The sequence below is a fragment of the Bos javanicus genome, chromosome 19 (assembly GCF_032452875.1).
Source record: "Bos javanicus breed banteng chromosome 19, ARS-OSU_banteng_1.0, whole genome shotgun sequence".
Taxonomy (NCBI): Eukaryota; Metazoa; Chordata; class Mammalia; order Artiodactyla; family Bovidae; genus Bos; species Bos javanicus.
The window spans coordinates 61,593,797-61,604,189 of record NC_083886.1 but is presented as its reverse complement, the minus strand read 5'-3'; the positions used below and the strand labels follow the sequence as shown (position 1 = coordinate 61,604,189).

At 41.6% G+C, this 10,393-nt stretch overlaps 1 non-coding gene across 1 annotated transcript; it reads left to right on the top strand.

Moving 5' to 3' along the window:
- Positions 1-6,222: 6,222 nt before the first annotated feature.
- Positions 6,223-6,296, top strand: TRNAE-UUC (transfer RNA glutamic acid (anticodon UUC)). The gene has a single exon. It is a non-coding gene; the product is annotated as a tRNA-Glu (tRNA).
- Positions 6,297-10,393: the final 4,097 nt, after the last annotated feature.

Here is a 10,393-nt window from a genome sequence, read left to right as displayed (position 1 = left end):
TTAAAGTCAAGAAAGTAGGGTGTGAAGGACTTCCCTGGTGGCTCAAATGGTAAAGAATCTGCCTGCAATGCAGGAGACCTGGGTTCGATCCCTCGGTCATGAAGATCCCCTGGACGAGGAAATGGCAACCTACTCCAGTATTCTTGCCTGGAAAATCCTATGGACAGAGGAGCCTGGTAGGCAACAGTCCATGGGGTTGCAAAGAGTCAAACGTGACTGAGCAACTAACTCACACACACACGTAAGTAGGGTATGATTTCAGTTGACCTTTCTTTTCCAAATTTTGAAATGTATTTTATTTTTGCCTGTGCTGGGTCTCTGTTGCTACGCGTGGGTATTCCCCAGCAGTGGTGAGTGGGGGCTGCTCTTTGTGAGTGGTGGTGAGTGGGGGCTGCTCTTTGCTGCAGGGCACAGGCTTCTCTCCTTGCGGGGGCTCTCTTGCGGTGGAGCACAGACTCTAGAGCACAGGTTCAGTAGTTCTGGCACACGGCTTAGTCACCCCTTGATGCGTGGGATCTTCCTGGACCAGGGATCCAACCCCCGTCCCCTGCACTGGCAGGCGGATTCTCAACCACGAGCCACCGGGGAAGTCCTCAGCTGATTCTGAAGACAATGCACCAGGGAAGCCCGTAGAGCTTTGACAGGGTTTCTGTTCTCCTCATCTAAGCAACAAGGAAAGCGCTCCATAAGTAGAATTTGTTAATGTTTACCTCCCCGTGGACTGTTTTGCTGCTGAAGTTATTATATGCCAACATGTACACTTCTTCTAGTGACAAAAACACATTCAGTCTGTCTTAGGACAAGAGCATACAGACAAAAGGACAGGGTGGCCTGCAGTACAGTTCTCCAGCAAAACTTTCCAAGAGGAGATAGAACATGCTCAGTTTCAAGGACGCGAGGCGAGTCACGTGGTAGGCTCCCTGCCAGGCAAAGCCAACTCCGGTCCTCTCCCTGTCTTTGTTTGCTAAGAACACTACCTGCCTAATACCCCGTGATAATCTTTGGCCCGTGAAACCTGCCAGACTCTGCCTGTTTCCCTCAACCTGGTGATGACAGCTTCCAGCTGGACACCTGATCAATCATACCTGTCATTGGCCTCCATGTCCAGGGCGTGATGGCTTTTGTTTGTTTGTTTTCCTAGCTTGCTCCAAGGCTTTATTGGCAGGCTTCCTTGCTTGTCCATTAAAAGCCAAATGTGAGGGTAGCGAACTCCACCATCTGGGAAGGAGGGAGAGGGTCTGGCACATCTCAGGAGCCCTTATTGTATGGAGGCTCCTGGGGGCTGCAGAAGTGTTTGGGCTGCATTTGGTAGGAATGGGGGCGGGGCGGGGGTAGCTTTTGGGGGTATTTAGGTTTTTTTTTTGTTTGTTTGTTTCCTGATCTCTTTATAAAGTTAACGTGGGTCAAATGCTAAGAAAAAGTAGAATATCTCTGAGAAGACTCCTTCTGCAATAAAATTTTTGTCGACTCTGATCATTTGAGTGAGTGTTTCTAACAAGGCTTTTTTCAAAATGCAAGGAGCTTTCTGGCTCCTGGAAGGAAAGTATTACAGTTTGTATTTATTTATTCAGTGACATAAAACACGTCTCCATTTAGCCTTTTCTTTTTTAAAGCTTCGAAATGAGACTTTTAACAGCAAGCAGGAACTAGAAGTCTTTATCAGTTGGTACTTGGTGAACATTATATGTAAACACAGCTATCTGTTCACTCAAAGGCATAGAATTTTACCTTTGTAGAGCATCTTGAACAAGGGATCCTGAAGAAGTCATTCCCACACCGATTTCTTTGATACACTTCTCTTTCTTTCTTGTCTGTTTATTTGCCAAACCAAGTTACCACTTAAAGGGTATGTTTCATTTCTCCAGTGCGTCTCCAGCACCCTACATGATATACTTTCTGCAGGAGCAAAGGAGAAAAATCAGGATCCATGCAGTACTCATTGCATTCTGAAGGCCAAAATTGGTATTGCTGTGAGTGGGAAATCAGGATGTTAGAGAACAGCATTTATCACACTGTGAGCACATATGTGCTCAGTTGTGTCCAAATGTTTTGTGACCCCATGGACTGTAGCCTGCCAGGCTCCTCTGCCCATGGGATTTCCCAGGCAAGAACACTGGAGGGGGTTGCCATTTCCTTCTCCAGGGGATCTTCCTGACCCAGGGATCGAATCCGCGTGTCCTTTGTCTCCGCATTGGCAGGTCAGTTCTTTACGACTGAGCCATCAGATTGCATGAGTTTACAAATCATTGCAGAGCAGACATGCATGGCAAGGGCCTAGTCTGTATGGAATCACGCAGAAGGAACAATCTTCCCATTCCAGAAAATGATGTTTTAAAATGTAAGAAGGGCAGTTACAAACACACAAAACCTGAGCTCCAGAGTGATGAACAAAATATCCCAGGAAACACATACCTTGGGATTGCTTCTGGTGGTAAATGTGATAGTCGTGTTTTGGAGAGGGACCCTGCTGAGGATGAAACCAGCTCAGAGTGTGTTCTTTCTCCCGTAATTGAAAAAAAGAGAAAAAGAACACTGAATCATAAGCATATGCTCAATTCCCCTGGAAGCTGGGTCAGCCTTTGAAAGAAAAAAAAGCACCAGAAGAAGCTGCTAGAAAGTCTACACTCCCCCTCCCCAGTCACCACGACTGTGTAAAAACTGCGCTTCTCTTTCAGACGTCACTGTGGAACTGAAGTCAATTCAGTGTAACACTGCTATCACTTACATGGCCCTGTATATGCCTGTGTGTGGGGGGCGCAGGTGGGTAGGCGATGAGCTACCAAAATGATTAAACTGCTTGATTATTTGACAAAAGCAGGTGGGCAGTTTGTTATGGCTGGAGTCCATTATGGTTATACAAGGTGAAGTGTCGTGTTGTAGTAAAACTTGGACATTTCTGAACCCATTATTATCTATGATTGAGGCTTCCTTCACATAAGTAGAGGAGGTATATTTTCATCTTTACTACAGGAAATTGCATGCTTTTTTTCCACACGTTTCTAATGCCACCACAATCTTCATCTAATAGGACCCGGAAATGAGATTTAAAATACAACAAGATAGTATTTTCTTAGTATAAAATTTGTACTCCTGTGGGTGGCAACAAGAATCAATAATTTTGAGCATGATAGTAACGTGATCAGAGACTGGCACAGTACGCAGACAGGAAGCATGGTTGGCACGAGTCTATAGAGGTTTGTGAATAGAACTAATTTTTCTTTTTTTTTTAAAAAGGAACAAAGTTGCAATGACCCATGCAAGAGGTTTGCTCTGTGGCCGTGATAATATAACAGGGTTTATCTTCCAAAAATAGCTGAGACTTTAGGATAAAATTCCTCCAGTTTCTTAGAGAAAGAATATATGAGTTTGTGGTCTCTTTCTCTGGACACATTTAGATTTGATTTTTGTTTTAAACACGACTTTCTTCCTGATGTTCTCGGCCAGCCAGCCAAATCTGTGCTTTATCTTCTTGTTCTGGTATAATGCTTGGGCCAGGCCTCTCAAAATAACTTCCTGTCTGGCTTGTTTAAAACATACCTCTTCACTGTCTCTGAGCTGAGCTGAAGGGCGGATGTGAAGTCAGCAAGTATAAGGTGAAAATAAATAACCATCCAGCTCAAACAAACCACTCGCTCAGTCCATAGTCTCTGGCCCCCGTTCAGCTGTACCCAACCAAGTTCCTGAGACATCTTATTATCACACGTCTTTACAGTTAACCCTTCAAAGATGATCTTGTTTTGAAGTCCAAAACATGGGGCATGCTAAAACGACTCAGGTATTAGCACGTATTGATGGTCCACGGTGTCCTTCTGAAAGATGTAAACTCGGGTATCTAATCAATAAAATAATTTTGAGTCTTTGAACTGGTTCCAGGTCAATTTTTCTTGGCAGTTTTTTGGCTTCCGGAATTATCCTGACCCAAGCCATGAATAATGATCTAAAATTGCACAATATACAGAAACCATCTGTTCGATAGGAACAAGAGGGTGATGTCATGGGGCCATTACTAATCTCGATTTCATGTCCTGCCAGTGCTGACGTCACTGACTTGGTAACACGCTGGCAGACTCCAATTTGTTAGGGATGAGTAGGTGCGAGGAGGAAACCATCACTGAAGGGAAAGGGGCTTCTCAGTTTTCCCTGAATTGGGGCTGGACTGGCAAGAAATTGTAAGCGCTGACAGTGAATGACTCGAATCAGCCCCATCGTAGCGACATGCGTATTAGAGTTCCTGATTGTGCCCCTCTTATATGCATTTGTCAAGAAACAAAGTCTCTGATCTTCTAAAAAGGGAGATGTTGCCTAAATTTTCATGGGAATTAAATACAACCGCACGAAAAGAAGATGATAGGTAGTCTTGGCGCAAGTTTCCAGAAGAAAACCTGGGAATCAAACTGAATGAGCCTGTGAGATAGATTAACAATGTGTAAACTGCAAGTTATACGTATGTAACTAACCCTATTTGATCTGTGTGTTAGTCGCGCAGTCGTCTGACTCTCTGCGACCCCATGGACTGTATGTAGCCCACCACGCTCCTCTTTTCATGGGATTTCCCAGGTGAGAATACTGGAGTAGATAGCCATTTCCTTCTCCAGGGGATCTTCCCGACCCAGGGATGGAACCGGGGTTTCCCTCATTGCAGGCAGATTCTTTACCATCTGAGTCACCAGGGAATCCTAGCTAACCCCCAGTTCGTATATATATGCATGAACCATAAGGTGCTCATTCATCTGCACTCAATTGTGAGTCCTTAGGTAAAGCTCAGAAGTGCATAAAAGCATTGTGTGTGTGCTCAGGTGTGTCTAACTCTAGGTGGCTCCGTGGACTGCAGCCGCCAGGCTCTTCTGCCCATGGGATTCTCCAGGCAAGAATACTGGGGTGGGTTGCCATTTCCTCCTCCGGGGGATCTTCCCAATCCAGGGATTGAACCCTCCTGTCTTGCATCTCCTTCAGTGCCAGGCAGATTCGTTACCACCTGTGAAGCCTGCACAAAACAATACTAACTTAGAATTACCTATGGCATTGTATATTTTCTTTTAAAGCATCACGTAAATGTTTTTAAATTTTCCCTTAATTTTTAAGTACAAAAAGTTCACACTTGCACAATTACATAAATTTCATATAATGTTCTTTTAAGACAATATCGCTTTCCACTAGAATCCAGGGAAGAGAAAGAATCTGCAGGTCTGAGCAGACAAAGAAATAGATGCTATCCCCCCATTTCAAACATTTGGGGAGAAAATGTTAAATTTTATTAGTAATTATAGAATTTTCCCCAAATAAATCACATTCATATAAACTTTGGAGATTAGAGATTGAAGGGCTTACATTTTATTATGAAACCATAGAACAAAAACATACCTGGAGGGTGCACTTTATGAGACTAAGGGGAATTGCTAAACAATTGTAAACTAATACCAAGACCCAGAGGGGACACTCAAGAAAGTTTTCTTGATTGCAGCCCACTTAATTAGAATGGCTGCTCTTAAAATAAGTGCAATTTTGCCAATGGGAAGTGTGTTTTCTGGTGACCGATAGAAACCCTGATGAGTCCCAGCCAGGACACCATGACAAAGACACAAGATAACTGGGCTCTCCTTTCAGTAAGCGCATGTTTTCAACTGGATGTCTCCCGGACCCTGAGCTTTCTTGCCACTATTCCCCGGCGAAGGGCATTGTGGGAAATGTAGTCTTCTGCCATCAGCCTCCTCTTTCTCTGAAGACTGAGTGGATGGGGTAGCACGGTGGCCGTTTTGGGGGTGATGATGACGTCGGGGGAAGCAGAGAGTTAGGGAGGGAGGCATACAAAATCCCTTTCCCATCCCAAGGCACACACGGACCTTTAAATGCTTCACTTATCTCATACTGTAAACTCCAACTGGAGGAGAAATAGTCACCAGACAGGCCATAAATCATGCCCACAGACAGGTGCAATAAATACCAATGTCAAAAAGTTACAAAGTAAAATTATATTGTTTTGACAAGGCTTCCAGATGCGCTGACAGCTGGGCAAGTAAATGGCCTCTTTTCCGAGAGTCCATATTGCTGGTCCACGGGTGGGAAGAAAGAACCCAAGCAATCCCAAGAAGAACAGTACCCCAGAATTTTAGCAGTCAGCCTTATCGTATGCAAGGGGATGAGGAATAAAGATTTCTCCATCTGTAGAGAGAAGTCATCATATGTTGAAATGTTATCTGCGGAAAAAGCACTTAATGTGGGAATTCCCCGGTGGTCCAGTGGTTAGGACGTGGTGTTTTTCACTCCCGAGGGCCCAGGTTCAACCCCTAGTTGGGGAACTAAAACCCCAGAAGCTGTGCAGTGCAGCCGGGAAAAAAAAAGCATCGAACACAAAGGCAAATACCACAGGGAAGGTATTGGATAAGTTTATAATGCTCTCTGTGGAAGAATTACTTATAAATCAAATTATTATAAGTTACTTATATGAATACACACATATATGCATATTTAAATATATTAAGTATTTATGATTTAATGAAATAACCAGTGACCCTTTCATAAATGAATTATTTAGTTCTTTTTTATCATTTGTGTAAATCTAGATTTTGACAATCTTAATTGAAATTGATTTAATTTGAATTGTATTCTTTCTTCTAAAAAGCAGTTTGATTAATCAAATTTGACTTCAAGTAAGTTATTGCATTCTAGTGTTCTTAACAGACGTATTGGCTGTAATAGAGATTTTATTAAAAAGACAGACATTACATAGTTTTACATGTTAACATCTGCCTGTAATCCAAGATACCTAGGTTTGATCCCTGGGTCAGGAAGATCCCTGGAGAAGGGAATGGATAACCACTCCAGTATTCTTGCCTGAGAAATCCTATGGACAGAGGAGCCCGGTGGGCTACAGTCCATGGGGTCACAAAGACTCAGACACGACTGAGACACTGAACCTCTACCACCCCCATCCCACACGAGCACAGAAGGATCCCACTCGCTCTTCTTTTAAGTTTGCTTCTTTCTCGGGCATATTTGCAGTGGAAAAGAAAAATGTTACTCATTTAGCAACCAACTGAAATTTTTACTTCTATAGGGTCACTATAGACATATCCAGCTACTGGATATGAATTAAAGGTCATAAGTAATTAACCAACAAGTTCAACTTTCTTAAATACTTTCATTCGAGATAAATAAAGAATTGGGGCAAAGTTACCAGAACTTTCAGTAACAATAATAATCGTTTAAAGTATATGTCCCTATACATGGAAATGTTGTGTTTGCTCCTGAATGATTCAGTTGTAGAGTTAGTTCTGTTTGAATGGGTGCACAGTCATGCCTGACTCTTTATGACCCCATGGACTGTAGTCTGCCAGGCTCCTCTGTCCATGGGATTTCCCAGGCAAGAATATTACAGTGGGTTACCATTTCCTTCTTCAGGTGATCTTCTCAACACAGGGGTCTAGCGTGCCTCTCTTGCATCTCCTGAACTGGCAGGAGGATTTTTTAACCCTAGCGCCACCTGGGAAGCCCCCAGTGATTTTTACTTGTTAGGTCAATTTGTGTAAATCGATCCTACTGTTCAGATACTTACTATAAATCAGGTGGTGATGAGTTCAATGATTGGCCAAATGCATGAAAACTGAGTTCCAGCTTTGTATTAGACCTGAATAAAATGAAGGGCAAGTGCAACCTCATCTTAAAAATGTTTCCTAGGATGAATTTAGATTGACAGGGGATCTTACGTCTATCTTCTGATTCCTCACCAGTTTCTAATCACGCAAGACTGAGACCGGAAGTTTCAAAACCATTTATAAACTTCCAACTTCCAACTGCTTGGGAAAAAAGTCAACTCAAAGTCATGTACATGATCCCTCAAGAAATGACTCCACAATGGTAATTTAGCTCTTTATTCCTAGGTTAAAATGCTTCTTTCTCCTCACTCTCTTTTAGGAAAGAAACACAAGATGAATGTATTTCTGAATATGCTTGATATTTCAAAGGGAGGTGTCAGTTATATAATTTCATATTTATTCCTTGGGATTCCAGTGAATTACATATCTCTGTTGAAAAACGAATGCTTTTGCTGGGCTGTGTTGGTGAGCTGGGCTCCTGACCTGGGGGAGCAGAAGCCAGGAGGGGAGGGCCTGGTAGCAGCATCCTGTAAACCAGACCCTGAGCTGCCCTGGAAAGGAATGCGCGGCCATAAATGAAGGCACTTGGAGGGCAGAGGTCACGGTGTGTAATTAGCACAGGCCATTTAAGGAAGAATAAGAAAATAATGTTTTACAAGCTGGTAGAAAGAGAAGCAAATAATCATTTAAATGTTCCAATTGTGAGTTCCGTCTGTGTGTGTGGTTTATTTTATAAGCAACTCTCTTTACTGGTAATGGAGAAGCAGGCGATGCTGGAAAACAGTACTTGTTGGGACCTTGCGATACATACATACTCCCAGGCACTCTCCTTGAGCTTGCTTGTAGGATTTGTTTCCAGTGCTCTGTTTCCTTTTTTTTTTTTTTGTCTTACTCTAAAACTCATTCTGGCATTGGAGAAATGATAAGTGGAATAAAAATAAAATACGGACGCTTCTTTAGACAGTGGGAGACCTTTGGGGCCAGTTTCTAGAAGGTAAGGCATGTTGGATTCTGCTTTATAAAAATGAGGCCTTCAGAAAGGAAGATGAAAAGCTTTTCTCTGGACAGCCTGGCCACCTAGTGCTTAAGTGACTCGTCAGTGTCGCTTGAGGGTGTATCTAGTTGCCCGTTTCATTTAGAACAAATGAAATGAATTTTAATATCGCAACCGACTTATGGTTTCATATAGGAAGTGACTTCTGTGTAAGCAGAGGTGACGTCAAGGGCGTGAGAAGTGTCACTGCCTCCGGTGCAGGGTTTTAATTGCACAGAAAAATAGAAACATAAAACCAAACCTTTCCCTTTTTTTCTTGTCATTAAGATTGCGGTAGTGAAACTTCCCTACATAAATGTAAACTGAAAGCAAAATCCGACAACTAAGGTAATAAAGACACCGATACAGTTACAGCAGATGGCTGAGTATGAGTATTATCATCCCCTTTGAAATCTGATGCAAAATAACAGTGTGATGTCTTATCCTGAAACTGTCATAAGACAGTGACTCTCTAGTATACTCCAGTTGTAGAACTGGTCAACCCACGGTTGCTTCTATGTGAAGTGCAAGTTACATTTTAACATCATTGTATTTTTGAGACATTCTTTCCCCGTTATTACCAGGGATGATGCAATCTTTGATCCAAAAAAAAAAAAAATTGATGATGTTAGAATAGCTTACTGGTAAGGATGCCATGAGTCTATCAAGATGTGAATCTGGGAACTGGTTTTCATTCTTTGTTTCCAATGGTGGGCAGTAAAAAGAACAAGTTAATGGAGTGAAACATGATCTCTTGCCTGCTAAATTCCAAGGAAACAACGTGATATTTAATTACTTACAGATATTGAGGCTTTGTCACTGATTTTTATTTTGTCTCTATTTTTCCCATTTTTCAGTTTTTTTGTTTTTATTTTTGTCTCATTTCATTTTTAAGTTAGAACTTGCATGAAGACAATATACAATCCTAGGACCCGAGGGCATAACACAGAAGAGTCACTTAGAAAGGACATTCTTTGCACTGAGTCAATATTCCCCATATTCCTATCATGGATACAAATGAATCGCCAAACATTTGACAGTGGGTTGTGCTTAAATTAGCTCTAGTATGAGATTGGATTCTTATTTAATTTAGTATTTTATCCTCATTGGAATTCATAAATTTGTGTTAAATGATGTAATCGGATGTTTTTAATTCCCTAACATTTAAAACCAAATAAAGGATGCACAGATTTCACATGCATGTCTTAAAGAACTTAATTTGAGCTGCACTCAATACAAAGTAATAAACTTAATTGTGGCTTCACTGTATATGTTCTTGTTATTAATTCCACAAGATCCCTGCCCCTCTCTTAAGCTTTAACTTCATCTGAGAAGAGGAAAAATTCAGGAAATTGACCACACAGTTGATTGGGACCACACAAATTGTCCATTAATTATTCTGTAAATACTTCAAATAGTTAAGTCTGTTTTTCCCCAGCAAGATAGTAAACTCCTCGAGGACAAGAATTATTCACTTCTAAAATTTCCTAGCCATATCTACAGTCAAAGCTGAATATATCATAGGTATTTATTAATAGTTTTTAATTTAGCAGTTAAAGTTTTCTCTCTCAGTAGTGAGAAATTCCAAAAAAGAGAAACAAAAGAGGAAGGAATCCATTGCTGTGTGCTTCTTTACACATAATAAAATGTGGAAGATCTTGATAAATTCAACAGGTGTTCCTTTTGTGTCTGGAAAAAAATATAAACAGCTAAGCTCCAGTTTTAACAACCATTGTTTCATTATACGAAGAAAGCAATGGCATCCCAC